This window comes from Triturus cristatus, chromosome 3_2 (assembly GCF_964204655.1).
Source record: "Triturus cristatus chromosome 3_2, aTriCri1.1, whole genome shotgun sequence".
In the NCBI taxonomy this organism is placed as follows: Eukaryota; Metazoa; Chordata; class Amphibia; order Caudata; family Salamandridae; genus Triturus; species Triturus cristatus.
Window position 1 is genome coordinate 1,025,224,582 of NC_140584.1, and position 15,411 is coordinate 1,025,239,992.

Consider the following 15,411-nt stretch of genomic DNA (forward strand, 5'->3'; position numbering starts at 1 on the left):
TCGCAGGTGTGGGGTGATGTGTTTGTGTCGGGGAACGCCAAAAACTAGTCTGGCTGTGGTGTTCTGTATGGTCTGGAGCTTGCGGAGCAGAGATTCGTTGATCCCATCATAAAGGGCGTTTCCGTAGTCTAATCTGCTGGTTATGAGTACGTGGGTGACTGCCTTTCTTGATTCGGGGGTATCCATTTGAAGATCTTGCGAAGGGTGCAGAGGGTTTTGAAGCAGGTGGAGGAGACAGCGTTGATCTGTTGGGTCATGGAGAGGGAGGAGTCGAGTATGATGCTGAGGTTCTGGGCGTGGTCTGTGGGTGTGGGAGGGCTGCAAGGGCTTTGGGCCACCAGGTGTTGTCCCATGCAGAAGGGGAGGGCCAGAGGACGAGGACTTCTGTCTCCTCCGAGTTGAGCTTCAGACAGCTGCTGCTTATCCAGGTTGCGACGTCCTGCATTCCTTCCTGGAAGCTGAGTCTGGTGGTGAAGGAGTCCTTGGTGAGGGAGAGGATGAGCTCGGTGTCGGCGTAGGATATTATCCTGAGTCCATGCTGTCTGACGATGGCGGTGATGGTGTCCATGTAGATGTTGAAGAGCTTGGGGCTGAGCGATGATCCTTGGGGTATTCCGCAGCTGATCTCTGTGGATTCGGAGAGAAAGGGAGGAAGTCTGATTCTTTGGGTTCTGCCGGTGAGGAAGGAGCGGAGCGGTCCCCTGTATGCCGGCGTTGTGGAGTCTGGCGGTGAGAGTGCAGTGGGAGACGGTGTTGAAAGCTGCAGAGAGGTCGAGCAGGATCAGGCCCGCAGTATGTCCTTGGTCGAGGAGCGTGCGGATGTCGTCTGTGGCAGCGAGTAGGGCGGTCTCTGTGGCACCATGTGGCTCTGTGGTGACTACATTCCATGTCGACGTGAAGAGTATGCACCACGCTTGCGCACTGATGCTGTTCCTGTCTTACCATGCCACCTTCGATGCAGATCTCGAGCTCTTCTCCCAACTTTGCCAGTTTTCCAACTACCTGTGTGTGTTAGGGACGATGTCTGCCCAGAAACATCTATATTCAAACCATGCCATGACTACAAGAAGCAAATGTTGGTCACGGACCTGCAAAATATGTGACTTTGGTGCTTGGGCAGTGGTCACGCCTTGAAGATGTCTGATAAATGCGCCCTCAGTTATCTCAAGGGCAATCTGGGAGGCAAAACTCTATATCAACGAATTTAAGAAGAGGTCACAGTAAAAAAGTTGATCTTGTTCCAAGTCACAGGGCCATTAGTGATCCTGTTCATACAAAAAGTCAAAGACATGCCACAAGCACCAGAAGACCAAGCGGGACTCAACCAGATCCCGCTACTCAAAATCAGATGAGATAAAATTAGATGAGGTGGTGCAAGACCTTCAATCAAAATGTCATACCCCACAAGCTTTATCCTACTCCTACAGCTGGTCCCGGTGCACCCAGAATTCCACAGCATTATGCAGATTTTTCAAATGCTTCCAATTCCACCTGTTGGAGGTGCAAGGAGATTCCTCTGCGCCTGCTGACCCCATGGGTCCCATGTGCAGACCCATTCTGACACTACTCTGACCCCACAGATCATTACAATTTGTTCAGTGGTGCTGGCAACCCAGGACCTGATCCCAACATCGGTATCCTAACCCTGAGCCATCATCAGCTGTCTCCAGTTGATGTTGCACTATGAGATCACAAAGGTGCAACCAAGCTCTAATCCTCGACCTCTGCCCCGAGGTCTGTCCTATCAAAGGCGTGAGGCCTTATTTGAATCCTACTCTTACATGGTTCAGGGTATGCAAAAGGTTCCCAATGACACTGACCATGATGAGGAAGTGGACAACATGCAACCCCTCACTGTACCGAAGATGGGCTATCCATAGATTTACAAAATGCCAGTACCCTAGACACATTCCCAGGGACAGATCTAGACTAGCCACCTTGGGCACCAATGGAAGAAAGTACCTCTTTTGTAGTAGCTGTGCAAAGGGTAGCAGAATTGCTTGATTTACAGTTGCCTACTGTTGAAACCAAGGTAAATTTGATAACTGAGATCCTTCAACCAGGTCCAACTACTTGTCCCATTATTTTATTTTTTTTAAACTCTTTTTATTAACATTTTCATTTCCAACCATTTCTGCAATACCATATCGTTCTTCACAACGTACATTACATCTCCCTCGTTTCAGCCTTTGTAGTACATTAAGGACCCCCTGTCGTTTTTCCCTTTACCTTTGCACCCGTCTCTTTAATCACATCAAAACACCTCTCGTCAGTGATCTCTATACACACACTTGTCCCATTATTGGAAGTTAAAGAGGCTCTTTCTGGCACCCTTATAGCCACTTCATCCAAGTTGTGCTAGGGCCCTCCAGTCAGTCGACCTGTTGCCAGTCGATATAGGCCGGCTCCTAATGATCCCAATTTGTTTACAAGACACTCTAGGACTCAAACCCTAAAGGTATAGACGTCATCAAGTATAGTCATTCCTAATACATTCCTGACCAATCCTCGGGTTAGAGAGTTGAAATATATTGGCCTGTTTGGGTTTAAGATCCTTGAATGCTGCGTTCTTTCTTGGCAAGTATACCCATGCATGAGTTGGGGTGCTAGCCCGAGCTATTGCCAGTGGTTAGACTTATTGCAAACAGCCCTCCCATCTCCTTTTGTGTGTTTCATGTACCACTTGAGTAGCATGGGTATGCCCAGACTTGGGTCCCATGCTCACTCTGTCACTCAATTCAAGCTGTACCTGGCTGATGAGCCCATAACTAGCACAAAACTGGTCCTGGGTTTCTTGTGTTCTCGTTCAGGGAGGCCTTGGTTTGGCCATTCAGGCTGGTCTGTTTCCATGCGGAGCAGGGTCAACACTGAAATGCATATGGCTGGGTCCAAACTGAGGTGGCAATGTGAGCAAAGAGCAAAATAACTATGGGTTTGAGTGCTACTTGAGCTTTTGCCAGTGGAGAGACTAATTGCAAGCAGCCTGCCATTAACTATTGTTTGTTTTATTGTACATGGCCAGCAAAATGTTCCCTGACATCCTGGAACACCTAAGGGCTTTCTTTAGCACTTACAATATGTGATGACTAGGACCCTTTAACGTATGTCTTGAGTTTGGGTTTGGACACACAAACTGCTTGGGCAGAGCTACTGGCTTCATTGTATTGTTTAGAAGGCATGTCTGGATGCAATCAACCGGATTTTCAAGGGATGTCCAGTCAGCCATTATGGGCATACCCTTTGACAACTCTAGATTGTCTGGCACTGAACAAATTTATTTGAGCTACAGCACAATCCTTGGGACTCTTGACTGCCACCAAAAAGTTGCACCAACCGTACAGGAGGTTTAGTGGACATTCAGGGGCGCAGCATACAGACAGTGCCAGCCTTCCCAGCCTGTGCAGCAGCAGGCCTAGTCCATACACAGCAGATGTCATGATGTCATGGCAGCCAAGGCTGTTTGCACCAGCAGGGACATCATTCTTCAACCTCTTCCTCTCCTGCAGCAGCATCAACCAAACCACTTTAAATTCCCTCCACAGGCCAGTATGAGCCAGGATACGATACTTGCTCCCCGGGTGGAGAACCCTTTTGTCAGGCAGATGAGTATTACAAAGTATTCAAAGAACCAATGCCCTGCTTTTCATTTCCTTTCTACCCCATCAGAGTGACTGTCAGCGGACCATTCCACAGTCTTTCTACAAGGAGTCGACCTTCTACTGGCGAAGGGTGTCACTGAGCAGGTGCTGCCTTAGGAGAGAGGAGAACAGTGCTATTTGCATGGAGGACGGAGGCCTCAGGACACTAGTTGCCTTTCTGCGGAAAGACAAATTCAAGATACTCCCCGTGTTTCAGATTCTTCCTGCTCTGGACTCATGATACTGGATGTTGTCCCTGGACCTGCAGAAACGTGAATTTTCTCTGTACCCGTCCTGTAGTCTCAGTCATTATCTGCGGATAATGGTGGGGGCCGAGCACTTTGCCATGCTCCTCTTTGTCCTTCCCTCGGCACCTCAGATGTCCACAAACGTGATGACTGTGGTCTCTGCCCACTTTTGGAGGTCAGGGATCCATGTGTTCCCATACTTTAATGTCTGGCTACTTTAAGGGCGTTCAGCACAAACAGTAACAGACCACCTTTTGATGACAGCCAAACTTCTCATATTTTTGAGGTTTTTGTGTATCCTCCTCCTCCCAGATGGCATGTGTGAGTCTTGCAGTGGAACCTCAGGTTTCAGTGGGTCCAGCCTCAGCAGTGCCTCTCTCACGCCATCCAGCTTCCACAGGAGATGGCTCTTGATCTTCTGTAGAGGCATACAAATGCCAACCTGACCTGTGGCAGGCGGCTCTCCCTTCCCCACCTAGACTTCAGATTGCAACAGATGTGTCACTGCGGACAACATCATTAGCAAGGTACGTTCCAGTTCTGGACATTTGCCAAGCTGTGACTTGGGCAACGGTGCACATGCTCACAAAAAACAACTGCCTTCTTAGCTAGTTCCGATGGGAAGGCAATTTGGTCCGCTCGGTTCTGCAACACTTTATGGTCTATGTCCATTACCTAGATTCCCCACTCTTGGTATATGTTCTTAAGGTGAGGAATCAGCGGTTAGATGTATTCTTCAGTTACAATAAGTTACTTGACTTCAGTAAAGACCTTTCTCATGGTACTCTATCTAACCATAGATTCCTCACTGACCTCCTACCTCCCTTTTCTGTGGACTTCTCAACCTAATAATAAGGTTCCAGGTTACGTTTTGGCACATTGTCACATGCACATATTTTGTACGCTCTGCATATGGGAGCGCGGACAGAGAAATATTAAGACTTTGACATCAGCATGCAAGGGGTCGAACAGAGTGACCATGAAGCTACATCATCACACCTATTGGCGCACGGAACGTTGCTGAGAAAAAATTGTCCGGATTTACTCTCGCACCTCCAGATTGTCTTCAGGTAAAAATTTGCAATTAGGTAGAATATCTGCCAGAAAGTGTATAAACAATGGCAAATTCCTTGCTTTTTTAGGTCGAGCATTAGCGCATATGCTGTCTGCAAGACCTGCAGTCCTCAATAAACCGACATTTCCCCACCTGCTACTTACCTTTGGCTCAGGCTACAGTCTGTCTTCTTTGCTGCCTCCTCACTCGTTTTCTTTGGTCACACGTCATTTCCCTTCTAGGCTAAGGGGCACCAGTATAGTACTGTTTCCTTCCACTTCCATTGTTGATAGCTTGCTAGGAGAACTCTTTTTCACGTATCTGATAGAGACATCTAGCAGCAGATTTCTTAACTTAGAATATCCCCAGGCGTCAGACTGGATCCGGAAAATTATTTGCAGCAGCACCTCTGCGCATCAGGGGATGGCGCCACACGACCCCGCCCTGGCGTTGTCCACGTACGTGACGTCAGCTCAGTCATATAAGTCCCTCCCAGCGCGCTGACCACAGTTTCCTTCTTTTCCGCGTGCAACGCGGATCCGGAGTAAGCAGTTCCTCTGGCCTATTTTCAGGCCCCTTTTGACGCTTTGCGTCTGGAACAGTGTGCAATGCCTTCGGGCTTTAAAACCTGTACCTCCTGTCCGCAGCAAATGTCTGCGACAGACCCACATCTTATCTGTATGCGGTGTTTGTGCGAACACCACGACTCAACAGATTGCGACGCCTGCCAACACCTCAAGATGAAGTCCCGGAGGGAGCGCCGGATGAAGCTCCTTTCGGCTCGACTGTCCCTGTCGGAGTCGTCTCGTCCTCCGGCCTCCTCATCGCTGGCAGGCCCCTCTGGTTTCCAGTTGCGGCGTCGCTCACCCTCTGGGGCCCGGAGACGTCGTTCACCTCTTCTGGGTAAGTCGCGGCTTTTGTCGCCGAGGTCCACGACCTCACGTCCGCCTGTTGTCGGGGCACTAGTTCCCGGAGCCCCCCGGACGTGCGCCCCCGGGAGTCGCCCATTCCCTATCCGCCCTATCCGGGCGCGGGGGCGACTCGGACCCAAATGGAGGCCTACTTCACGGTTCTGCAGACTTCCCTTGGGTCCTCTCCTGTCCTGGGGGCGTCCTCGGGGCCTCCGCTACTTGCGGGGTCCCCGACCGACTCGCCCGTGGGTTCACCCCCGGCGCCAATTGAGCCGTTGCTCCCTGGGGACGAAGGAGATATGGTGTCGTCAGGGTGCGGTCCGGCTGGGTCTCCCCTCTATGACCCATAGCACCCCTGCAGCGCCGCATAGTCCCGCGGGGCTCCCAGTGGCGTCGCAGGTGGCTGCTGGTGCTCAAAGCCTTGCTTCAAGCACACCTCGGCCTTCTGGACAGACAGCCGCCTGCCCGGATCCGAGGCCGGCGCCGTTCCGGCACTGAAGGCTCGCCTCCCCGGCTCCAACTCCGCTTCCTACTTCGGAGTCGGAGCCTGTTGTGGTTGAGGCTGAGTCGGTGCCAGTGGGGCGCCGGAGGCTTGCCTCCCCGGCTCCGACGCCATCCCCTTCTTCGGAAGCGGGGCTTGTCGTGGTGGGCGTGGAATCGGCGCCGGATGGAGCCGACTCAGCGCCGGATGGAGCTGAGTCGGCGCCAGACGAAGCAGGGTTGGTGCCGACCGGAGTCATTTTGGCGCCATCAGTGCCGGGTTGGAGACCTTTTTCCGGAAGCTTCTGGGGAGAGTTTGGCGTCGCCTTCACGTTTGGCCATGCCAAATCTATCCTTGCCTCTGCCCCCCTTAGAATTTGTGGACCCGTCAGGATCCCCGCCTCCTCAGGAGCCCCATCAGGACCCCCATTCGTCAATGGTGCTTCCTTCCTTTGGGCATTGGTCGCACCCTCAGTGTATTGGTAGACTCAGTTTACAGCCCTCGCCTACAGATGAGTTGCTGTCCCCTCCTCGGAGGGCTACCGAGGCCGGTGCAGCGTTTCTTAGAGTTGTCTCCTTAGCCACTCGTGTTCTAAACGTGCAGCACCCTTGGGTCCCCTTGCCTGTGGACCCTCTGCTTGGTGTCCTTCACCATGGGTCAGGGAATGTGGAGCCGCTTCTGCCCTTTGAAGCTTCTCTTTATGACGCCCTTTTGGGCACCTGGGCTCGGCCGGCTTCCGGTGATCCGGTGGCTCGTTCTGTCTTGCACCGCCACCAGCCTGCTCCACATGATCCAGTTTGCATATCAGTTCACCAAGACATGCAGGGGTTTGTTTTGCAAACTGCCTTCCCTTCCTTGCCTCAGTTAATACTTCCTCACTTCAGGGAGTCCAGATGGCTTGAGACGTGGGGTCGTAACATCTTCGCCTCCACTAATGCTGCCCTTCGTTCACTAAATACAGTGTGTGTCTCTGGCTCAGGCTACCTCTGCATTGTGGGACTCTGTAGAGTCTCTTTTTCGGACACCTCTGAAGGCGCTCGTGTTGACCTCCTTCATCTTCTTCGTGATGGCCGTGACCTTGCTGAATTCACAATCCGCTCGGCCTTGGATACTGCCGATTCCTTAGGCCGATCTATGGCTGGTTCGGTTGCCTTGAGGCGCCATGCTTGGTTGAGGGATATCGTCTTCCCGGAGAATATCTGGGAGCGACTTGTTGATCTACCCTTTGATGGGGTTTTATTGTTTGATGCCCATGCCGAATCGGCTGTTCGGCGTCTCCTTGCGGGCTTTCGCCCTCCGCCTTAAGCCTATATTTCCCAGGTCTTCTTTTCGCATGTTCTAAGGTGGTTACCTTTTCATTTAGCATCCTTTCGATGCCTTAAGCGTTTTGAGCTGGCAATAAGCCTACTGTGGCAGTGTTCCACTGGTTGTTGTGTCTGGCCTCTGACTGTGGTTTGCCCTAAGAGGTGTTCCCCATTGTTTGGGGTGTCCATACTCCAAGTGGGGTACTTGTATGCTATTATGCTTTGTTATGTGCGGCTAGAGATCCTTTGGGCTCTATGCGTCCCCTGGTGCTCTTATCTTGCCGTTGTACGGTGTTCAATATTGTGACGGCGCATTCGTCTATACGTCATGGGTTGTCTTGCTTATATGCATCGTTCTCCTCCTTGGGAGATTTTCATGGTGTTTTTCACACTTAGAATACTGATGCCACCTGCCATTATATTCTAGGTGTGCTCCTTTACCACTCATGTTGCATGGTCGTGGCTAGTTAACTCTTCTTTGTTATATATACAATTATATATATATATATATATATATATATATATATATATATATATATATATATATATATATATATATATATATATATATATATATATATATATATATATTGTATATGTGTGTATATGCATGTTACCTCGGGTACTCTTCTTCTGACATCTCCACCTCTCTTCGCTGCTACGAAGTCTGGTCCTATATCTCCATGAATCAGGGAGCTTTTTAGGGCTGCACTCGGGATTGCCCTTTGTCTACGATGCAGGGTGTCTTTCAGTACACTTAGGTGCACTTTGTTGCTTCGTTTTCCTGCATCTTCAGCAATAGGGTCCCTTTTGCGTCCCACTACCTGGGGTGGTTCCACAGCTTTACACTGCTCCCTTCTTGGTGTGCAGAAACTGAACGATATCTCTCTTTCTGGCCAAGGGTTCATTTTTACTCCCAGTCGGAGGATGTGGTCTACAAATCTCAGATTCTTTCCTACATTTATATGCCTATTGGTACTCGGGTGCCTATGCTGCCACTTCCTCCGGATGTGCCCCTCTCATTGGGTATCACCCTATCCTATGTCCGCTGTACCTGCGGAACAGCTCTTCTAATGTCAGTCGTTCTAGGGTCTGCACCCTACAACTGTATTTCATGAGTTGGTTCTCACCTTACTCTCCAAGCTGCCTGGTTGGGCAGTCCTATGCCCTTTTTTAGCTCCACCACCTTGTTGTCTCTGTGGATATCGGCTCTGTGCATGTTTCAGTGATGGCCCACATCAGTGTGCCCTGCTCGCCCCTGCCCCCCCTCCTCCCCCTTTTTTGGTGCCTGGGTGGGCTCTTGGAGTCTTTCTTGTTCCCGCCTTTCCTTTTAGGACATTGTTCAGTTTCTACCTCTTGCCCTTCGGTTCCTGGCGATAGCTTCGCGGGCCTTCCTTCCATGGGCTAGCCTGGTAGGCTCTGGTACGGTTGCACCGCTTCATGTTTTTCCCCAACCTTTGGTTGGTGTCCACATGGTGCGCCGTTACGCTGAGGGTGGTCCTTCTTCCTCCTTCGTTCGAGTTTCTCTGTCTCTCTCTTTCTCTCTCTCTCTTTGTTTGCTATACAGCTGGTGCAGTTTCTACATCTCATACTTATACAGGTGTGGTGTAGCACCATTATGGCATTTTGTTTTGGGATGCCTTGCCTCCCGTTCTCTTTTGCTCATCCGAGCTTATTGGGTTGCTGTCTGGTTGTCCGCCACAGCTTTACACATTGTCCGTCACTGTGTTGCCTGCTCCGTGCTTGAGCACTTTCTGTTATTCTGTCGCAGACCCACCACCCCCCTGGGCGTATGGCTATGGTATCTATTCTAAGTTAAGGAATCTGCGGCTAGATGTCTCTATCAGATGTACGAGTTACTTACCTTCGGTAACAATTTATCTGGTAGAGACGTTATCTAGCCGCAGATTCCTTAGCGCCCACTAATCCTCCCCGCTCTGCGACGAACTTGCCAGGTGGGCTTCTCCACTTGCCTTTCAGTTGCCATTGGTTTTCTTTCAAAGGTGCTCACGTAGTTGCACCCCTTTCTGAATTACCATATGCGGCTGCCTCCCTCCAAGGGGCATTTTCCTGTAGGTGGTGCCTTTTCATTCACTGTCATCAGGAGATTCTTCTTCTTCTTCTCCGGATGTCTTCCCTTCCGCCCACCTTCTCCATTATCTAGAGGCTCTTGTCTCCTATATAGTCATCTTCTTTGACAATCTCTTTAGCTCTGTTTCACACTTCCATTGTTATAAGGGAAGATACCTTCTTCAATTCCATTGCTGTACTTTCTGTAAGGAAGATACCTTCTTACAGTACATTGCAGTTCTTTCTGTGCTCCATCCTTGTTGGAAGGTACAGTTCTACATGGTAATACCAGTCACAGTTCTACATGGTAATGACAGTCTATTTTTTGGTCTGTTGAGATATTCTTCCCTTCTTGTTCACACTTTGGGAAGGACCTACGCTTCGCTCTGCGGGGTTCTTCCTCACAGCGTAGTTCTGTCTTTTATGATGGTGTTTTGCACCATGCGCCTTATTTATTTTGCGGATTTTTTATCCTTCGCACACTGTTCTCATACTTTCACAGTTTCTGTTGGTGGCTCCGCGTTGTGCCGCAGAAAAGTTTCTCCGAAGAAAACTGTCGTCAGCACGCCGGGAGGGACTTATATGACCTCGCTAACGTCACGTACGTGGATGACGTCCGGGCGGGGTCATGTGACGCCGCCCCCCGACGCGTAGAGGTGCTGCTGCAAAGAACTTTCCGGATCCTGTCTGACGCCTGGGGATATTGTAAGTTAAGGAATCCGCGGCTAGACAACGTCTCTACCAGATACATCGTTGCCGAAGGTAAGTAACTCGTACTTCTAGCTCCACGTCTTCAGGTGCAGCAGTCGCCTGGTGCAGGCTCCATCTTGCTTCAGTGTAACTTCGTGTGATCCATCTGCTGTACGTCAATTCCAGCGAGCGAATGCTGTTGAGCAGTGTTGTTGGATTCATATTAGGTGTTTTTTTAGCTTCTGCTTCAGTGCCACACATCTTGAAATACTAGTGCGTTACCATTGCCATATTCAGTAGATTACGCGCATGTGCAACTGATCACTCCGTATTCAGTAGATAACGCGCATGTGCAACTGATCTCCAGCCGCCTTGCATACATGCGCTAAGACCGGCACATTATAGAAGTGCTTGATTACCAAACACTCTGGAAGTTGAAAGTATCAGCTTCACGAGTGCACCATCCACTTCGTTATGTTAAAGAGGGGGAACATTTTAGGCCGTTTTTACAGGTAGATCGCCTTGTCACTGGGCATCCTTGTTATCCTGGGATCTCACATAATACGCATCCTCTCACAGCATGTCAACTGATCCAGGAAGTCAAGTAACTAGTCTTCATCAGTTTTGGTAAGTATCTTTAGCATGCTCCAGCCAAAAGTAGGATGAGTAAGGGGAAGGGTTGCCTGTCAAACTGGCATCTTTATGGCTCGGTTTACTACCTTTAATAGTTTATCCCACAGCTTATTTGAAGCTGCCACACTGCACTGCGTTCCCACGATTTGTTCGTACTTGAATCAGTGCAGTAAGCCCCAACTCCCGGTAAAATAATACAAATTGGAGATAATGGAGCTCTTGTGTTCATGGCACGTTTTTGTTCCATCAGCTCCTTGGCATTTTCATGTACTGCCCGAGCTGCATACACTGAAAAATGACCCCTTTTGGAGACATATTTTAACAAGCATTTGCAATGCAGTAGGTCACGCATTTACGCGAGTTTAAGGTATTGTAAATGACAATGCCTTTTATTTATGTTTTCAAAACCAAAACATAAATAAAAGGCATTGTCACTTACAATGCCAATAGCTTAAACTCGCGTAAATACGAGACCTATTGCATTGCAAATGCTTGTTTTGTTTTAGCTGCACGAACTTATTCTAGATTCACATGCCATGTATATTACTGCCTTCTATTGGTTAGGTTCAGAAAAGATATTGAAATAAGTAAAATTTTAATTTTTGGCGTTGATCATTGGTAGAGATAGTGTGACTGTAGCATAAGTCCACGATTCCTTGTTTCGTAGCTACCAGCTTTCGATTCTTATATTTGTTACTGGGTTCAGAAGCAAGCAAACATAGTGCACAAGAAAGCTGGGTGAGGGAGAACAGACAAAGTACAGTACCAAAGTCATCATCAAAGGTATCAGAACCAGATGCTCCTGGAAAAAAACAGTTCTTCAACCATACGGGTTCCAGTCAAAGAGCTAATGTTTTATGGTGGTTGTGTTTTCTTTGAAATTCATTGATATTTTTCATTGTATTATGTTATGAACGAAACGCCCTTCCTTTAGGTTTTGCCTGAAATGCAAGTGAAAATTTGCTACAAACAATAAACACTTGCTTTGTTAATTATGCCTCTTTCATGGTCATAAATCAGAGTATTTTGTATCGTTCGGTTCTAGGCAAGTGTGGCTGTAGACACACATGCTCTGCATACTTCCGCCATCTAGTGTTGGGTCCGGATTTATGCAAGTTGTTTTTCTTCTAAGAAGTCTTTCGAGTCACAAGACAAAGTTACTCCTCTTGGTGATAATGCACATGGGCATCCGTCGGGTTCGGACATGTTTTGTAGCGTTCCGGTTCGAGACCACCTTGAGCTCCCATCGGGTCGTTGTTCATTTCTGCACTTGTCTGTATCGTTTCGGTCGCATCTCCATTGTCATGTACTGGAACAGGAGAAAACTTTCACCCATCGATTCTACGTGCTCCACTTGCAGCCTTCGGGCCTCACCCATTCGGATCTAAAATGCGCTGCTAATGGAATGGACTCCATTTCACTTCTGTCCCAGGTGCCACGTGAAGTACCCGAGAACCGACCTCTATCAGGTTTGCAAATGTCTGTCTCCAGATCTTCAAGAGACGGACTGTGAGGCGGTGCTTAATTTGAGCCGGTGGGTTCCGGTGCTCAGCACCGCCACTGATATGGTTTCTAGTGCTCAGAACCCGGCACTTAATTGTCATCACCATACTTATAATACTCTGCCACATGGTGGCGCTGCTCATCTTATTTAGAGATGAGCAGAACAACAGTTGCTTATAAATACAATATACATTAAAAAATACTAATACCTGCCTCCCCAGCCATTCCTTTACCTTTGGGGACCTGGAATAATCTGAACTGTCGCACATGCAGGTGAGAGAGATAGTTAGTAGTTGTTTTGGTAGTCATTGGTACTGATAATGAGGCAATGGGTTGGTCCTGTCACTTATTATTTTACAAATTAAGCACTGCTGTGAGGCCTGTCGATCATTTCGATCGAAAAAGTCTTTGCCACTCTCTTCTGCACCGAGCCAATTAGGCTTGGTCCCACCCAACCATCTGCCTCCTCAGTTCACCTTTATTGGTAGGTAAATTAGTTAAGGTTAAAAACTAGTGGGTGATAGTGTGAGAGCAATGACTCGTTAGAGTCAAGCCTGTAATGTAATGTACCCACCAATAAAGGCAAATAGCCAGCATTCATTAAGGTATTTTAACTTACTAATCTGGACCCCTCTATTATCGAGTAACTTTTGTCTAAGAACCCCCTCCTGTGTCGATTCCAACAGGAGGTCAAGTCCGCCCTGGAGGCACCGTCCTACCAGGGTGGGGAGAGGTTGCCGATGGTGAAGAATGAAAATATTTTGTGTGTGAGGCTTCCTCTTCAATAAGGATGACCTTCCCTCCCTCTAGCACTTACACATGAATTCTGTGACCGTCCAAGTGGGAGTTTTGGATGTTTGTCCCAGGGTAGGAATACTGGATTGCGTATTACACCTGCAGCTTCCGTTCTTGTTGTGGTAATCTCCCTTATCTGGATGACTGGCTCATCAAAGCCAGTACACTTCTTCTTTATCAACAACACACTCAAACTACTTTCCATCTTTCCATCTTCTCTGGGGTTTACTATCAATATACAGAAATCACACCTTCAACCTTTACAGGTTCAGCCTTATTTGGGGGCCATGCTCAACACACAGTTGGGTTTGACATACCCAAATGTGGGCAGGATTCAAAATATCCGAACGCTAGTACAGCAGTTTCAACCCAGTCAACACATAACAGTCAAAACAGTTATGCGACTCTTAAGCATAATACCACATGCACGACTACATATGCGCCTCTGTAAGAATGACTGGTGCACCAGAAGTCTTAATCACAGGATCAACTACAATATCTAGTGTTGGTAGACAGCCGCACTCATCGCTCTCTGCAGTGGGGGAACACCCAAAACCTGTCAAAGGGGCGGCCATTTGTCGTTCCTGTTTCCCAGATCATTCTCACAGCGGATGCATCCCTTACAGGATAGGGTGCTCACCCACTAGCAGAACATCTCCTGGGGATGGACAACCAGTTTGCCAACCTCTTCAGCAGGATGCAGGAACAAGTCCATGAGTGGGAACACCACCCCCAAGTCCTTCTCCCATACTTTTTCATAAGTGGAGGTTTCCACTGATAGACCTGTTGCAACTACAGACAGTGCAAAATGCCCAGACTTTGCTTCCATGTTCCCACACCCACTGTCCAAAGGCAATGCTCTCCCTGGTTTTGCATTTGTAGTTTGGAAGCTCAGGCAAACATCTCTCTCCCTCGGGCCAGAATCTCTGGCTCGGGCCGAAATCTCCACACCTGGGCCAAAATCTCCAGCTCGGCCCGAATGAAGTGTAATCAATGGGCTGTAACGCCAACACTACAGTCAACACTGAGGGGAGTTCAAATTGTGGACTATATGTACCATGATGCAAAGTAGCAAACTTTTCAGGGATGTGAGGTAGTGTTTGGCCAAGCCCTTTTCCTTGCCCAAACTGATTTTAATGACCTCCTCTACCATTTATCTCACGTTCCTACTGTTCCTTTTAGTTAGAATTGCGTTCCGGTCCATTGATTACACTTTATCTGGCCTGATAATGAGATTCTGGCCCAACCGCGAACATAAAGATACAACTCGTAAATGACCTCTATGAATACCAAAAGTCGTAAACTTAGACATTTGTCTCTGATTGCCTTTGTGAATCAGGCCCATAGTCTAGAACAAACATGAGAGACAGATATGATGGAGGATGGCCATACCTGTACCATCACCTTGGGGAGCGGATGTAGTCTAACAGCTATAGCGGTCGACCTGGAAGCTGGGGAACCAGGTTCGAGTCTCGGCATCAACGCTCAACATCCTGTGATTCTGGGCAAATCACTTAATCTCCCCGTGCCTAACAAAAATGAATGTGTACATCTATAACAAAACTGGTGCTCATGTAAAGTGCTCTGATACCTGATATCTTTGGGTCTAGTTCCCGCTATATAGAACTCTAAAACAAAAATAAACAAAATACACATGAGAAAGATGTTTATGGATGCGATGATACAAATCAACAGAGGGACAGAAAGATTCATTGCACAAGAATACTAATGAGAATATGTTGAAATATTTAGATTATAAATCACCAAAAGAAGAGCGAGATTCTTATCCTGGTAGAGGATCACCAACTAATTTAGCAATCTACCAACCGGTGATAAAGAGAAGTGTAAAGACGTATGGGGTGCACCGAGAGGAAGAGCACGAGGAATCATATTTACTTCTTGAAACTTTAAATCCTATGTAGAGTCGCACTATGTTTTAAAGTAAGAGAAGGAAGCATTTTAGATGCTAGCAATTGCTAAAGCTGTTACATCAACAATAAGGAAAAATATAAAGCTTTCCTCAAGACCTGCTATATATTGAGTATCATGTAGAAGTCATTTCTCTTGTGGTGGCAACTATACGC

The 15,411-nt window shown here is 48.1% G+C and overlaps 1 protein-coding gene across 1 annotated transcript in view; it reads left to right on the forward strand.

Annotated features, from left to right (window-relative positions):
- HIP1 (huntingtin interacting protein 1) overlaps window positions 1-15,411 on the forward strand; it is a 352,795-nt gene that overhangs the window by 322,060 nt on the left and 15,324 nt on the right. The window lies entirely within an intron of this gene.